The sequence below is a fragment of the Schistocerca piceifrons genome, chromosome 1 (assembly GCF_021461385.2).
Source record: "Schistocerca piceifrons isolate TAMUIC-IGC-003096 chromosome 1, iqSchPice1.1, whole genome shotgun sequence".
NCBI lineage: Eukaryota > Metazoa > Arthropoda > Insecta > Orthoptera > Acrididae > Schistocerca > Schistocerca piceifrons.
The window spans coordinates 297,786,684-297,805,403 of record NC_060138.1 but is presented as its reverse complement, the minus strand read 5'-3'; positions in this window follow the sequence as shown (position 1 = coordinate 297,805,403).

Here is an 18,720-nt window from a genome sequence, read left to right as displayed (position 1 = left end):
GCGGACGCGATCGAACCGCGGTATTGACCGTCTAGGTATGGTTGAACCACAGACAACAAGAGCCTTGTGCCTCCTACCTGGTGAAATGACTGGAACTGATCGGCTGTCGAACCCCCACCGTCTAACAGGTGCTGTTCATGCATGGTTCTTTACATCTTTGTGCGGATTTAGTGACTTCTTTGAACAGTCAAAGGGACTGTGTCTGTGATACAATATCCACAGTCAATCTTCAGGAGTTCTGGGAACCGGGGTAATGTAAAACTTTTTTTTATGTGTGTATTTTACTGTATTTCTTACACTCATGAATCTTGTTATCTGATACCATATAGAAGCACCCGTGACTTTGAATTTTCGACAGAATTGTCTACCTTATTTAAAGTCTATAGTCGAATGAGATATGTCAGTATTTGAAGGGAAATGTTCCTCAGATATAGCGTAGAATTGCTCAAACAGGAAAACTTGTAGTGTCTCATTTCCCAGTCTAGTACCTCATTATTATCTGATTTGACTATTGTTCCATAATGGTACTCTTTTGAATTCACTAACCATTCCCTTCAATTGATGTTCCAGGTCCTTTGCGATTTCTGACAGTCACTGCGTTTACACGCGAAAGAAGTTCTGAAACACGAAAACCGAGTTTCGTAAGCCGTTTTTCGCTATCGTGTTTACTTGTTTAGGTCTGAGGCAGATTTGCTAGGTCAGTCAAATATGGCGTTTGGAAAACAGCTGTTTCAGTTTTCCACTTTGTCAGCACAATCGCTATTTCTCACTAGTTAAATATTACAGGTAGTTAGCTTCATGCTCGCCCTAATGGTTCTCTTTCTCCTTCATTGTACAGAACGTGAATCCGTTCATATCCGCCGAAAAATTTTAGAAACAAGATGTAACCTGACAATCCAAGCACGTTTCAAAAGCGATTGTGCGTTTAAATAGGAGCGGAAATCGACTGTGGATGTGGAAAACCCACTACATTTACATGGAGCTCCCAAAACAGCATTTCGTAAACCGATTTCCCAATAATGCTTCTCGTTGCTTACGTGGACACCTCAAAATCGATTCTGGAAATCCGGTTCTACCAGCCAGATTTCCACTTCCACAACTGATTTTCGTTCCCATGTAAACGCACAACCGTTTTTGAAAAAAAGAACTTGAAGAGAAATAGCGATTGTGTTGGCTAAATCAGAACACCTATTTTCCAGAAGCCATATTTAACTGGGCTATCAAATGCGCTTCAGGACTTGACATGTAAACACGGCGGTTTCCGAAATGCGTTTTCGTCTTCCGGAAGATGTGCCGCATGTTAACGTAGTGACCGGAATCAATTTGGAGCGTTTACAAGACCAACCAGAAGAGGAGTTGGGAAATTGGTTTACGAAATTCGGTTTAGGGAGCAGCACGTAGACTTCGTGAGCATTACAAGTCATCGGAATAGTCCGTTAACCATTGGCAAAAGAGTGCTCTAAATCAACAAGCACTGTAAACGTAGGTTTGCCTTTCTTCTGTCTATATACTAAGAAGTTGTAGGATCAGTATTGTCTCGCGTGCCCCTACATTTCTGTGGGGCCCAACATGATCTTCCCAAAGGCGGCTGCGCCCCCCCCCCCCCCCCCCCCCTCTCACAGTTCTTGTATTCTTCTCCAAATTTGTGATAGTGTTTTGCAGCCATGACTTATTAAACTCTCTTTTCGATAATATTCATAACTGTCAACCACTATCTAGTTTGTTATTGGAATTATTACATTCTTCTTGAATGTCTGACGGTATTTTGCACTCTCATGTTGCATACACGGCGGAACAGTTTTGTCAGGTTGTGTTCTCGCGATTTCAATAATTCTGAGGGAAAATTATCTACTCCTGGCGCCTTGTTTCCACTTACATCTTTCAGTGCTCTGACTGTGTCATATGTCGGTACGTGAGATTTCCATACTCCTTAAACATACCTAGGTCCACTGCTTCCGATGTGACGGTGAAGTGGAAACGTGAAGGGACACGTACAGCACAAACGTGTACAGGCCGACCTTGTCTGCTGCCTGATAGAGACCGCCGACAGTTGAAGAGGGTTGTAATGGGTAATAGGCAGACAACTAGCCAGACCGTCACACAGGAATTCCAAACTGCATCAGGATCCAAAATGGGTCAAATGGCTCTGAGCACTATGGGGCTTAACGTCTGAGGTCATCAGTCCCCTAGAACTTAGAACTACTTAAACCTAACTAACCTAAGGACATCACACACATCCATGCCCGAGGCCGAATCGAACCTGCGACCGTAGCGGTCGCGCGGTTCCAGACTGTAGCGCCTAGAACCGCTCGGTCTCAGCATCAGGATCCACTGCAAGTGCTATGACAGTTAGTAAGGAGGTGAGAAAACTTGGATTTCATGGTCGAGCAGCTGCTCATAAGCCACACATCAACGCCGGTTAATGACAAACGACGCCTCGCTTGGTGTAAGGAGCGTAAACATTCGACTATTGAACAATGGAAAAACGTCGTGTGGAGTGACGAATCACGGTACACACTGTGCCGATCTGATGGCAGTGTGTGGGTATGGCGAATGCCCGGTGAACGTCATCTGCCAGCGTGTGTAGTGCAAACAGTAAAATTTGAAGACGGTGGTGTTATGGCGTGGTAGTGTTTTTCGTGGAGGGGGCTTGCACGCCTAGTTATTTTGCGTGGCACTATCACAACACAGGCCTACATTGATGTTTTAAGCGCCTCCTTGCTTCCCACTGTTGAAGAGCAATTCGGCGATGGCGACTGCATCTTTCAACACAATCGAGCACCTGTTCATAAAGAACGGCCTGTGGCGGAGTGGTTACACGACAATAACATCCCTGTAATGGACTGGCCTGCAGTGAGTCCTGACCTGAATGCTATAGAACTCCTTTGGGATGTCTGGGAACGCCGACTTCGTGCCAGGCCTCACAGACCGACATCGATACCTATCCTCAGTGCAGCACTCCGTGAAGAATGGGCTGCCATTTCCCAAGAAAACTTCTAGCACGTGATTGAACGTATGCCTGCGAGAGTGGAAGCTGTCATAAAGGCTAGGGGTGGGCCATCACCATACTGAATTCCAGCATTACCGATGGAAGGCGCCACCAACTTGTAAGTCATTTTGAGCCAGTTGTCCGGATACTTTTGACCACATAGTGTACATTCACTTCTTTTTTCTTGCAGCTGGCCGAGGTGGCCGAGCGGTTCTAGGCGCTTCAGTTTAGAACCACGGGACAGCTACGGTTGCAGGTTCGAATCCTGCCTCGGGCGTGGATGTGTGTGATTAGGTTTAAGTAGTTCTAAGTTCTAGGGGACTGATGACCTCAGATGTTAAGTCCCATAGTGCTCAGAGCCATTTGAACCATTTTTTTCTTGCAATGATACTGTCTTTAAGACCGTTTCCTGCGTATAGCGCTTACATATATTTCTTCTGCCTTTCAGCCTTCCCTTCTTATTTCAGCACTGAATTGTCTTATGGGTTGTTAATATTTACACAGATCCTTCTCTTTTTCTCCGGAGGTGTCTCTCATTTTCGCATGAGCGGCGGATGAAGACTAATCCCAGAGTCCAAGAGACACCACAAAATCTGTCTTTCTTTCACAAAAGAAACCGTTGTAATAAATCTCCTGCCAACTGCACGCCACTTTGTCGTCATCGTTGTCGTCATCGTTGTCGTCATCGTTGTCGCCTTCGGGAAACACATCCCACCTAATTTGCACATCCCGATTATTCCATAAACGGCTCGAGATACTGAAATAATGTCTGTGGCGTTTGAACGCAAAGGGTGAGTTTTTCAACTGTAATGGTAGGACACAAAACTTTTTATGTGAAGAGGTACGGAAACACCCGACAATTTATGAACAGAGAAGTGACGTGCCAATATTTGCCGTTAAACTTTCCGCAAATCTCTCGGCAAGGAGCAGTTACGGCTCAATTCCGTTATAAACATAGCCTGTAACTGTTGTTTGCCGATACATTACAGCATCGCATTTAGCACGTTTCTAGGCTATATTTGCGAAAACTTTCCCTACTAACACTGAAATATGTTATTTCACTGTACGTTTTAAACAATGTATAAAATGCTTTCAAAAATTGAAAGCCACGGATGTTTCTATACGATATCAGATAAAAAGATTAGAGTGTAAGACCTACAGCAAAATAGGATATTTTTTCCGAAAACCTTGTTTCGATACCTTGACTTGCTTCCACATCGCATGGAAAACTTAGTAAATAGCTTTACACTTCCGTTCATTAAAAATATACTTCGTTACTGGTTGTTCTTTCTCACTTATCAGATTCACACCTGACTGGTTTCCTATTAGTTCCTAACTTAAGGAAACACTTGACAACGGAAAGGATGGTCCACAGCAGCCCAAATACCTACCTAACAAAAACAACATATTTCACCCGCTGAGCAACATTAATTCCTAAAAATGGAAATATTGGAAATGCAGTAACTATTTGATCATATGCATACTTACAGAGAAGGGAGGTCGTCAGTAGCCTGTGAGACAGCAGTTACACTGGAATGCAGAGGGAAGCTATGACAGGAATAATGAATCGTTATTGCGGTTGCTATTCAGTAAATGATGAGCCAAATATATTTTTTTCATTTTTAAAGCACATCATAAATACAGGCATTCAATTTATCTATCGTCCATGCCGTTAAAAATTTTTCGTATCTCTCTGCCCCTCAACGGGGCAGAAAAAAATCTTGGCTTTCAGTTTGTCGCAACCTCAAACACGTGTTTTCATTTCTTCGTTGTTGAGAAATTTTATGCTTTATAACAACTCACTGAGCGGATCACATAACAAAAAGATAGAAAAGTTGTAGTCTAAGATTCCGTATAAATTTAGATCATCGGAGACGAGCTCCTAACTCAGCCAGACAAGGATGCTAGAATTAATCTCACAATGGCTCGACTTGTTCCACAATGAAGAAGCAGGATATTTCACAAGCATTTTTTGCTACTTCGATTTAGGCGTGTAAAAAGGAATACAAGTAGGTTCGATTTATTACCCCTAAAAAATATAAAACTAGATTCATGACTTCACAGTTTCATAAAACACTGCCTGTGGACAACCTTGCACATGTTACACGGTAGATCAACCAGTCATGGCTAAGGAATAAACTGGGTCAACTTTTCGACCAGTTCTCCGGTCGTACGCTGACTGAATTTTATATTAATCGCATCACTGCGAGAGTAAGGTGGCTTATCTGATCGCCCTGTATGTTACTGATGAGATGCCATGCTCAACCACAAATGCACTGACCACCTAACTTTCATAACTCCGTGCAAATCACATAGCATTCGCTGTTTTACCGCGGTATTCTAGATTAAAGTTTCGATAGTTTAGTGTCATTCCCTGGAATCTGGCCTCATACGACTAACTACAGTTCGCCCTGACATTCTAAAATAGTGATGAAAAATTCGTATTTATGCGTCACGGTCAGGTATTTCTAGAGAGAGAGAGAGAGAGAGAGAGAGAGAGAGAGAGAGAGAGAGGATAGTCCATTGAAATAAGCTTCGTGAGAGATTAAGCAGAAATTCCGCCTTTGATAGGACGTGCTCTTTGATATGAATAATCTGCGGAGGCAATAACAATGGCAGGACTATCTGAAGAAAGCTGTGTTGTGTGTTCGAAAGTTGTTTCGACACGGAGTTTTTAAGCAAACGCTCAGTCCAACGAATACATTGATAACGAATATGAAATTTCAATATTTACACAACATGAAATAATATAAACAGAAACGCACAGTTTCCTAAGATGATACTTCAGTTACAATTTTCCGTCTTGTGGTATTAAGTGCCTTTCTCCAAGGCATTATCGGTTCCGAGCTGGCTAGAGTGCCTGTAAGCTAAGAGGCTGCCACCAAAGCCCCGATATGCTGTAACAACTGGACCAAGTGGACGAACGCACGCACATCTACACACTGCAAACACCTCTGACTAGCAAAATTGAACACGTCTAGCGTAACAACAAAACCATTTGCTTACTCGCAAACGAAGCTGAGAAACTCTCATAATGTCGTGAGTACCAATATTTCATTTCTATCGTCACATAAACTTAAAGGAACTGGAACTTCGCTTGGCCAGTAATTTTCGGCATTACTTTAAGTTCCTTGATCGGCTAATATCGGGAGAAGTAGCGAATATTTTAATCTCTGCGCCATTGCATTCTGTGATGAAATTTCGAAAGCGACAGTGAAACTATAAGTAAATAAACAATTCCATTTAAAAATCGATCATTTTTCACTGTTTCAGTAGACAAAAAAATTAAAATTATCATCCATGCACAAAAATATACTCAATTGCTCTTTTTTATACTATCACTAGACAAAAACTTTGTTTTCATATCATTAACATCGTATTAAATAGCGAGAATGCGCCTGAAGTGCGACTCCATCATTTTTACGTGGTAGGTACATATCTGTCATCAATATCTTTTCTACCGCGTCCTAAAATAGTAGTACCGTTATGTTTTGTATAAATTCAATAGCTTTCAGTTACGGAAAGGTGTGTTCCATCCGATGATTATCAGGATGAAACTATAGACATCCTCCTGACACGCTCCCTTGAACAGAATCGTTTGAACGGTTATGAACTGTACATATATTTTAGTATTCGCTCAATATTCTCAGGTAATATGCAGGGTGAGTCACTAACTATTGCGACCAATAATAACTCCGAAAGTATGATAGGAGCTGAAAACTTTGTGGGGCAAAACTTACATGGAACAACAGGGGCCATGATATGACGTTTTTTTTGTTTCTAGGTGGGATCGCTTCAGAAATATGAAGGTAAACATTTTTTTTTAATGGGATGCTATAGTTTGGTACTTATTTTCTGGTAACGGCTATCGAGACGAATCCAATGATGTGTAACAGTAAGGTCTTTGAAGGTCAACGAAGGTCACAAAGGTGGCATGAACGTCCATTTACAGGAGGAATTCTAAGTGATGACCATTGGTATCAATGCAGTGCTATAATCTTTTTATTATGGATTGAGTGGTATTCCTTATCACATCGGCACTTATCGAAGCGCATTCTCTGACAATTGTCTCTCCATATCTTCAGGTGTAGTTGGAACGTCTTTATAAACAATGTCTTCTACGAGCCCCACAAGAAAAAATCCAGAGGCGTCAAGTCTGGCGAACGAGCCGGCCACGACACATCTCCTCCACGCCCAATCCAACAATTTGGGGATTGTCTCTGCAACTCATTTCTAGCCATCAGCGAAAAATGTGCTGGGCACCCATCGTGTTGATACCACATTCTGTTCCTTGTTGTTGGAAGAAATACACTCCTGGAAATTGAAATAAGAACACCGTGAATTCATTGTCCCAGGAAGGGGAAACTTTATTGACACATTCCTGGGGTCAGATACATCACATGATCACATTGACAGAACCACAGGCACATAGACACAGGCAACAGAGCATGCACAATGTCGGCACTAGTACAGTGTATATCCACCTTTCGCAGCAATGCAGGCTGCTATTCTCCCATGGAGACGATCGTAGAGATGCTGGATGTATTCCTGTGGAACGGCTTGCCATGCCATTTCCACCTGGCGCCTCAGTTGGACCAGCGTTCGTGCTGGACGTGCAGACCGCGTGAGACGACGCTTCATCCAGTCCCAAACATGCTCAATGGGGGACAGATCCGGAGATCTTGCTGGCCAGGGTAGTTGACTTACACCTTCTAGAGCACATTGGGTGGCACGGGATACATGCGGACGTGCATTGTCCTGTTGGAACAGCAAGTTCCCTTGCCGGTCTAGGAATGGTAGAACGATGGGTTCGATGACGCTTTGGATGTACCGTGCACTATTCAGTGTCCCCTCGACGATCACCAGTGGTGTACGGCCAGTGTAGGAGATCGCTCCCCACACCATGATGCCGGGTGTTGGCCCTGTGTGCCTCAGTCGTATGCAGTCCTGATTGTGGCGCTCACCTGCACGGCGCCAAACACGCATACGACCATCATTGGCACCAAGGTAGAAGCGACTCTCATCGCTGAAGACGACACGTCTCCATTCGTCCCTCCATTCACGCCTGTCGCGACACCACTGGAGGCGGGCTGCACGATGTTGGGGCGTGAGCGGAAGACGGCCTAACGGTGTGCGGGACCGTAGCCCAGCTTCATGGAGACGGTTGCGAATGGTCCTCGCCGATACCCCAGGAGCAACAGTGTCCCTAATTTGCTGGGAAGTGGCGGTGCGGTCCCCTACGGCACTGCGTAGGATCCTACGGTCTTGGTGTGCATCCGTGCGTCGCTGCGGTCCGGTCCCAGGTCGACGGGCACGTGCACCTTCCACCGACCACTGGCGACAACATCGATGTACTGTGGAGACCTCACGCCCCACGTGTTGAGCAATTCGGCGGTACGTCCACCCGGCCTCCCGCATGCCCACTATATGCCCTCGCTCAAAGTCCGTCAACTGCACATACGGTTCACGTCCACGCTGTCGCGGCTTGCTACCAGTGTTAAGGACTGCGATGGAGCTCCGTATGCCACGGCAAACTGGCTGACACTGACGGCGGCGGTGCACAAATGCTGCGCAGCTAGCGCCATTCGACGGCCAACACCGCGGTTCCTGGTGTGTCCGCTGTGCCGTGCGTGTGATCATTGTTTGTACAGCCCTCTCGCAGTGTCCGGAGAAAGTATGGTGGGTCTGACGCACCGGTGTCAATGTGTTCTTTTTTCCATTTCCAGGAGTGTACATTTAGGAACAGACGTAATGTTTCTTGCAGGAATGTGGTGTTGGGTTGGGTTGTTTAGGGAAGGAGACCAGACAGCGAGGTTATCGGTCTCATCAGGTTAGGGAAGGACGGGGAAGGAAGTCGGTCGTGCCCTTTCAAAGGGACCATCCCAGCATTTGCTTGGAGCGATTTAGGGAAATCACGGAAAACTTAAACCGGGATAGCCGGACGCAGGATTGAATCCTCGTCCTCCCCAATGCAAGTCCAGTGTGCTAGCCACTGCGCCACTTCGCTTGGTAAATGTGGTGTACTTCCTACCAGTAAAATTTCCTTCGGTGAAACAGGGTTATACAATTCTGTCCTCCAGAATCCCACACCATGCATTCACCGACCATGGTTTTTGGTGTGCAACTTGCCCGCAGCCAACATGGATTTTCAGTTGGCTAATAATGCATGTCATGCAAAGTAACATTACATTGTTCGTGAATGTAGTCTCATCAGTAAATAAAATCAAATTAATAAATGTGTCACCCCTCTGAATCTGAAGTTGAGCCCATTGGCAGAATTCAACGCAACGCATACAATCCGTACCAGTTAATTCTTGGTGGAGACTGATACGGTAAGGATGATATTTATGGCGATGCAGAACACGAACAACAATACTCTGGCTCATGCCAGATTCCCTGGCGATTTGACGCGAACTAACACAAGGATCTCGAACCACAGTGGCAAGAGTACCAATTTCCGTTTCCTCGTAAGTAATTTTCCTTTGTTGGACATGTTTCCGATGCGTTAAAGATCCAGTTGTTCTCAATTTATCATACGCATATTTAAATATACGACGTCTAGGGAGACTTCGTTGAGGATATCTTTCAGCGTGTAAGTCTCTAGCTCTCACTGAATTTCGTTGGCATCCTCCGTATATGAGAAGCGTATGGAGTTGTTCTCCGAAGGAATACATCATTCCCATTCGCTTGATTCGACGATACTAATCTTATAGTTCCTATTAGTGTTGTATTGCAAAACCGTTGAATGGTGTTTACATGTCAATGGCACATATTCGGCGAATATTTACTATTTGCAAGACATACGAGAGAGAATTGTCAGAGCATGTGCTTCAAAAATGGTTCAAATGGCTCTGAGCACTGTGGGACTTAACATCTGAGGTCATCAGTCCCCTAGAACTTAGAACTACTGAAACCTAAGGACATCACACACATCCATGCCCGAGCCAGGATTCGAACCTGCAACCGTAGCGGTCGCGCGGTTCCAGACTGTAGCGCCTAGAATGGCTCGGCCACCCCGGCCGGCGCATGTGCTTCGATAAGTCTCCATGTGATATGGAATACCACTCAATCCATGATAAGAAGATTGCAGCACTGCATTGATACCAATGGTCATCACTTCGAACACCTTCTGTAAATGGACGTTCATGCCACCTTTTTGACCTTCAAAGACCTTAGTGTTCCACATCATTGGATTTGTCTCGATAGCCGCACCAAACTATAGCATTCCATTAAAAAAAAAAGTTGACCTTCATATCTCTGAAGTGTCCCCACCTAGCAACAAAAAACGTCATATCATGGCCCACGCAACTTTTGCCCCACAAACTTTTCAGCTTCTACCATACTTTCGAAGTTATTCTTCGTGGCAATACTTAGTGACTCACCCTGTATAATGCTCCTGTATTTTAAGATCGAGTAGTACTGAAGGATGTGGTCTACGGATAATAGTAAAATCTTTGGAATATGGTTACTCGACAACTTACCCACTGACATCTCCAAGCAATTAATATCGACGAACTGTGGGCTCTGAAACACGCTTACACGTTGTTCCGCAGCAGCAAGTCCACAGCGTACATATCTTATTTCAGCTCAATGTTGCTTCAAAAATTTGACCGCTTCGATGTGAAACTAAAATTTTATCTCTAACATTCTCACACGTGGCACCAATACTATCTTTCTCATTCCCTTATTACACCGCGGTTTCTCTGTCGGACCCTCCAATTGTCAGGGTAACGCATGTACAGACCAGTGACGGACTAATTGTAAGGGGATGGAGGAGGTGAAGGAGGTGACCTGTTCCAGACATCTGGTCCACCCAGGATAAGACCATTTTTAATCAAATCCCAAACAAGGCCAAAATATGTTTAGTAAATACGAGTCAGTTTCAAGTTAAGAGGCCACATTATCTGGTGACGGCAATTGTCAATGTGTGTGAACAGAATTTTTTTTAATTATTGCAAAACGTTCCATGAAACTTACAAACTGCACAACTTAAATTCTGTAATCCGCCTCGAGAGCTGAGAGGTCAGCCTGACGGAATGCCATGCAAAGGGGCCTGGGTTCGATTCCCGGCTGGGTCGGAGATTTTCTCGGCTCAGGAACTGGGTGTCGCATTGTCTTCATATATCATCACTTCATCCGCATCGACACGCAAGTCGCCGAAGTGGCGTCAGCTAAAAAGATTTGCACCAGGAGACTGGTCTACCCAAAAAGTCTAGCCACACAACATTTCATTTAAAAACTGTAGAATTATAAGCGTTTGAAGCTGGCAGCAGACCGATTCTACTGCCGCCAACGTATATTTCGCGTAAGAATCAAGAATATAAGGTAAGAGAAATTAGGGGTCGAATGGAGCCGTATACACATTCGTTTTCCGCTCTCTATTTACGAGTGGAACACGCAGTGAAATAGCTCGTAGTGATAAAAGATACCCTCCGCCTTGCACCATACAGTGGTTTGCGAAGTATGTAAGTACCTGTAAATAACCATTTGCCAGAATGAAATTTTCACTCTGCAGCGGAGTGTGCGCTAATATGAAACTTCCTGATAGATTAAAACTGTGTGCCGGGCCGAGACTCAAACCTCTGCCTTTCGCAGGTAAGTGCTCTACCAACTGAGCTACCCAAGCACGACTCACGCCCCTTCCTCATAGCTTTAGTTCTGCCAGTACCTCGTCTCCTACCTTCCAAACTTCGCAGCTCTCCCGCATACCTTGCAGAAATAGCATTCCTGGAAGAAAGGATATGGCGGAGGTGTAGGGCTCGATGTTGTGACAATGCCGCATCAGTGTCGGTTGTACATTGGGGACTACAACGAAAAATCAATCCAAAACCTCTGTATAATCCCTGAGCCAATTCTTCCTCATATCTTTGCATTGTTCATACATGCTCATGTGTTTCCTACGACGTCACCTGTTTTGGAACTGTAGAGAAGTTGTATTCATTCTTCTCGTCTTCTACATACACAGGCTATTCCACAACTCATGTTACACATTTCAGGAGGTTGTAGAGGGGACTTAGAAGATTAAGTGTAACATAGAAACTCATGCGTGGAAACATCATCCTGCGACGCTACAGACCGTCGAAGTTATAGGCGCCAGCGCCTGTAAATGTATGTGTATACAGGTTGATTCCGTGATCTTACAAACTTTCAGGGATGATGGAGAAGGATAAATTTTTCGATTCGTGGTAAGGGTCCCTGTACCGGGAACGAACGAGTCGAAAGTTATAAGCGAATACTGTTCTGATACCTCTGGCGAAGGAATACACTTAGCTGTACTGTTGTTGCTAAAATTGTAGGGTAGGCAACTTTCAGAGGTGGCAGTATGGGCCATAAAAAGAAAAAAATGTCCACAAAACATGGGCTCTAAAATGCGTACCTTAAGAGCTATGAGCACTTGTTCACTAGAGGAGATGCGTTTCACACTAGCGAAGATGAACAAGTGCTCATAGCTTCTCTGGTATGCATTTTAGAGCCTATGTTTACTCGATACTTTTTCTTGTCTTGGTCCATACAACCACCTCTGATGCATACTCCACTGTCAGAGGTATCAGAGTGATTTTCGCTTTTTTACTTTCGACTCTTTCGTTACCAGTACAGGGACCCTTATTTCAAATTGATACGTTTATTCCTCTCCATCAACTTTAAAAGTATGTAACACCGTCCTGTACATGCATACATTTACGGGTGGCTGGCACCCATGACTGATGTTCTGATGTTTCCGGAAATGGGTTACTATGTAAAACTTTATCTACTACGTCCCCTCTACAACCTCTAGAAGTGGGTAACATGAATTGTGAAACACCCTTTAGATGGAAATTACTTGTAGAAAAAACAGGAAAAGTTTGAAATGATTGTTTGACACTCGCTGGAGTGCACATCACAATTCAGTTAGTCATAAAAGGAAGCGTGGTAATAAATTGCAAGCATTAGGAAGGTACGCAACAATATCTACGATAAACCTTTACACTAAATCTGCTGCAAGCTTGCTTCTTGCAGCACTCCAGCTAAGCCTTATCTTTCAAACCTTCACCAACTTTTGGCACACGATACTGGAAGCAAATTTAGTCCAACAATTATCTACAGTTTCCAAAAATGACTAGATTAAGGAGTCGTCAAAATGAGTTTTTAGGGACGGAACACACTACGACTATAGACTATGCTGTTGCTTTAGGCACTAAAAATGCAATGGTATGGAAAATAAATTGGCTGACAAGGAGGAAGAGGGTATAGATAATCAATCAAGGAACTCGTATTAATGAGTTTTATTACAACAAGACAAGTACAAATACTTACCTTTGATTTGAGAACTCTTGTAGTCCTTTATACATGAACAGCCACAAGTGCAATCACATGGATGTGTCGCAAGCAATGGGCTACATACAAAATTATCGTCTTCTTCAGAACAGACAAACACAAGTAACACTTCTGGTCCTAGCAACTGCTGCTAACAGAAGTCTGTCAAATGAACTGCAGTGACAGCTGATCTCTGTGCTACGTAGAGCTTGCTAATGAAGAGGCTACGATGTGTCGACTAACAAAGTGGCAAACGTTGAAGCTGCTATCGAAGTGGGCTACCACCAGTCGGACGCAGCGCTTATGTCGTCTTCACTTAAGAGGCCACTGCTGTCGCTTTGTTGTTCTGGAGGGAGGTCTGTCAGCGAGCGATTGGATGGCCTCGTCGTTCCTGACTGGCGTGCCGGTGCCGACTTCACACCGTAACAGCATTGCCAAAATTTTTCAAATTACTGACAGAAAATTTATGCTTGAAATTTCCATTAAGGCTTTGGCTGTTGCACTGGAGATTCTGGTAGAAATTTGCGGTAAGTTTGAAAAGGAGCAGGTGCTGCAAGAAACAAGTAGGTGTCATAGGCATCTACATGCAATCGACATATGAACGATGCTGTTGGGTGGGCAGCCCAAGAAATCCTTCAGTTTATAATTAAATGGGACTTCAATCAATCATTATGCTGAACATCATTTATAAATCCAATTCTTGTTGAACATTTGTGCCTCAGTCGCACCATGCAAGAGAAGTTTCTCTAAACAAACTAATAAAGTATTACCTCCACTGTATGATGAATCAAGAATGAGTAGCTTCTTCATTTTATCAACTGAAGGAAAGGTTCAAATGAAATAGATGTCAATGGCATCACTGAGAATTTCAGTACAGAAATGACAACATGTATTATACTAATACCAACATTAACTAGTATCTAACACAAAGGTTATGAAACTAAGTGATATTATACGCTGAGGTGACGGTCATGCGATAGGCACTTATACAGATGGCGGAAGTATCACATACACAAAGTATATAAGCCCAGGGCAGTGGTGGAGCTGTGATTCGTACTCAGGTGACTCATATGAAAAGGTTTCCGACGTAATTACTGCTGCACGATGGGAATTAACAGACTGTGAACGTGGAATGATATTTGGGGCTACACACATGGGACATTCCATTTCGCAAATCGTTAGACGATTCAGTATCCCGAGATCCACACTATCAGCAGTGTGCTGAGAATACCAATTTTCAGGCATTGCTCCTACTAAGTTTTTGAAAACAGCCACAAGCCACTCTTTCTATTTTATAAATTGAGATAATACTGAAAACTTACACTGACGTTACGTAAAGTAATATTCTATTTTCAATTTGGTGATCTACGTTTAAACTCGGTTGACAGACCTATAGATTAATCTGACTGTACTATTGCACTTTAAGTTCCGTTTAAAGTGCAGTCATAAATGATGACGTTGACATTGCCAAAGATTAAATTGGCTGTACAACAGTCCTTGTGACACCCATGACATATTGTATCTAAAGATAATTTACAACTACAGAAAACGAAATTTACATTTTAGGCTGCATTCAAAGCGGCACCGACAACCGTCATTAGACACCGTTGCCAAAGGTAGCCCAGTAACATCGGTCGACAGCGTGGGCATAGCGTGGCCCATCTCCTTCATCAGGTTTTGGCAGTGTCAAGGTTAGGTTAGAATAGTGTTCTAAGTACGAACTAAGTTAGATTTTAACTTTGTAGAGTGGAGTGAATGACGCGACGCTTCTGTGCTGAATAGGGGTAATGAAATGCCATCCTTTTCACTTGAACAAATTATTTTCTGAGGTTGTAATCCTAAAATTTCCAATAAAGATTTTGCCTATTTGAGGTTTCGAATAAAACTGCAATGTCAGCCCATAGATTCCGAACTACATCCCAATTATATTTTCATCCTCAGGATGACACCAACGCATTCTTTCTTGAACTAAACTTCTCAGATTCTCATGCTCGATATTTGATGCAGGAGAACGTCGCGTGATTTGACTGAAGAAAACAAACCGATATGAATTTTACCGGTTGATGTCCGAAGTCTGTAGGTTGGGTGTCTCCAGCCAATGTCGATCGTGGGCGGAATACACCGATATTGGAGCCACTATGACTGCAACCTTGTTGGCTCTTTTATGGGCGTGTGTTGACATCTCACATCTTTAGATATCTGCTGACTCCTCATCTCTTAAAGGTTGCGTTTCATTGGCAGGACACTTAGAAGATGCAACAAGTCCACTAAAGAAACAGCTTACACTACACTCGTTCGTCCTCTGTTAGAATATTGCTGCGCGGTGTGGGATCCTTACCAGGTGGGATTGACGGAGGACATCGAAAGGGGGCAAAAAACGGCAGCTCGTTTTGTATTATCACGCAATAGGGGAGACACAGTGGCAGAAATGATACGCGAGTTGGGATGGAAGTCATTAAAGCAAAGACGTTTTTCGTTGCGGCGAGATCTATTTACGAAATTTTAGTCACCAACTTTCTCTTCTGAATGCGAAAATATTTTGTTGAGCCCAACCTACATAGGTAGGAATGTTCATCAAAATAAAATAAGAGAAATCAGAGCTCGAACAGAAAGGTTTAGGTGTTCGTTTTTCCCACGCGCAGTTCGGGAGTGGAATGGTACAGAGATAGTATGATTGTGGTTCGATGAACCCTCTGCCAAGCACTTAAATGTGAATTGCAGAGTAGTCATGTAGATGTAGATGTAGATAAAAAAAAAAATTACGAGTGCATCTGTACAAATTAAAATTCCGTTACCAAAATGCATTCAAAATTACTGTTTCTTAAAAACATTTCTGTTGGGATAATATGGCAGATGTTATATTTCAGGTGCTTACCTACAGCACTTCATCAAAAAGCTAGAAGAACCCACATAAATTGAATTAGTTTTGCTCATTTAATACATTTTGCAAGTTTTTCTTCTTTTCTACCTACGAAAATTTCCAGTTCTTCCAAAACACTTATCACAGGCCCTTTATTTGCAGTGTGGAAAATTTCCATACTATCTTGAATATACCTCTTACCACAGGCAATGCAGTGGCCAACGGTATTCACTTAACGACCATGAGCAGCAGTGTTTGCATAGAGTTGTCAGTGCTAACAGACAAGCAACACTAAGTGAAATAACTGCAGAAATCAATGTGGGACGTACGACAAATGTATCTGTTAGGACATTGCAGTGATACTTGGCATCAACGGGTTATGGCAGCAGACGACCAGTGCAAGAGCCTTTGCCAACAGCATGGCATCGCCTGCACAGCCTCTCATGGGTTCATGACCATATTGTTTGGACCCTAGATGGCATGAAAACTGTGGCGTAGTCAGATTTTTTTAAAATTTGTATCTTTCCCCTATTATTTCTTGCTCTTCTCCAACAAGTCAACTTCCTCGCGACATTTCATTCCATCCTTACTGCTACCATACAACTCAGTTGATGCTGTTACTCACATTTGACAGTAAAACAATGAGAAATTTGCTTAACAGAATGTTAAGATGACTGACATTTCATTTCTGTTGGATGGCATTGCATTCAACAAATTCATAATGAGAAATTTGCTTAACACAATGTTGTACGATGGATATTTCTGAAATTCGGTATATTCATTCTTATGAGCATCATGAGCATCATGAGCATCATCATCATCATCATCATCATCATGAATCATCATCTACTGCTCCTATTATATGCATTTTGTAATGTTAACTCACTCGAGATGTCTGGTTAAATGTAAGAGGCGGCCCCAAGGTCCCAGTCTTGTTAGTTGAAATAAATGCATAAAAATATAAATAAGACATGCTTTATTAGATTTACATCTTAACAATTATGAAACATTTTTACAGTGCCATATAATTGGTTTCCCGCTTCTGGAAAAGTATAATAAACCTGGAACAGAATAAATCTACAACAGTTGAGTTACATATAGTATCAAATACTTGGTATCTTCCCCCACAAATAAAGATGACTAAAAACCATTTTAAATGAAACCCAGAAAAATCTGATCACTTCCATTCTCTTGCACATACTTTCGTCCAATTTGGTCATATAGTATTGATATCTGATGCCCTACAAATATTTTATTCTCTGGCTGAAAGACAGGAATGAATTTCAGCATGAACGAAACAAACTGAAACCTTGGTCTACGAGACAGCTACTCCAATTAATTATTTGTACCGATTTCCTCTTCATCTTTAATTTTACCCCATTATTTTTTAGTTGCTAGAAGAAAAAAAAGTCTCACAACTACATTATACTTGGCTCTTCTTTGCTACGTTACTTTAGTGCTAATGACACCATACTCACAATCAGAACGTTATTATGATTCTTCATATTCTTCAGTTTGTTTCAGTTTCCTATCCATATTTTCTAACAGTATTATCTCAACAAAGAGCCAGGCCATACAATTCTTTATTTTTTTCTGATCTTGGGGACCTGTATCACCGCTACAAAGAAAGACTGAGGGATCACTGTTCAGCTAGTTGGATACTAGCCACTGAAGTTTTCCAGCGATTCCAATATTCTTTGCAGACTAAAGACAATTTCCCCTCAACAACATTTCTCTCTTATAATAGAAACTTTATTCTCTCAAAGCGCTCTCAATGCCTTCTTGCTGGCAATTTGATTAAGTTTCTCAAACAAGCTAAGAGAAAAATCAAACTTTGGAAATTAACTTGCCAAGGATAATTTTCCACTAACCAATATTTCCATTCCATCTGTCTGCTATGAAATGAAAATTGAGCTAGCATAATGACAACTACTAGGGTTTCAAATTGGTACTAACACAGTTGTTTCACTACTACTCTTGTTCATATAATACTTGTTGCACCTGTACAATTCTGAAACACCACCAAACTTATAACTATCTATTGTTACACTGGTCCAAACAATTATGGGATCACATACAACATCACACTATCAAACATATAGTTACCTAGCCAGCTATCACTGTTACATAATAATTACACAAACGTGCAACATATCACACCACCAAAAGGAATGAAGTTGACGAACCAGGGGATGAAGACAATGAGTTTCACAAAGAGGAAGACGAGGAAAAGGCAAAGGCAAGGGCAAATACAGAAGCAGCCCTTCTGGGTGCTAACAAGAGGATGAATGGTGGTGAAGAGAAGCAGCCCTTGTGGGTGCTAACAAGAGGATGAATGGTGGTGAAGAGAAGCAGTCCCAAAAATGAAAAAGAAAAGTTAGATGAAGAGGGAGAAGAGGAAATAGTCGAAGAGGGAAGAGAAGAGGAACAGAAGAAGGGGCAGAAGAGATAATTGTGAGAAGGAATACGAAAAAAGTCAAAAGATGGAAATTTCAGACGAGGAGGAGGAGGAGGGGGGGGGGGGGGACAAGGGAGGCACAACAGTTTAGAAGATACAGAGCAAGAAGAATTTGACAAT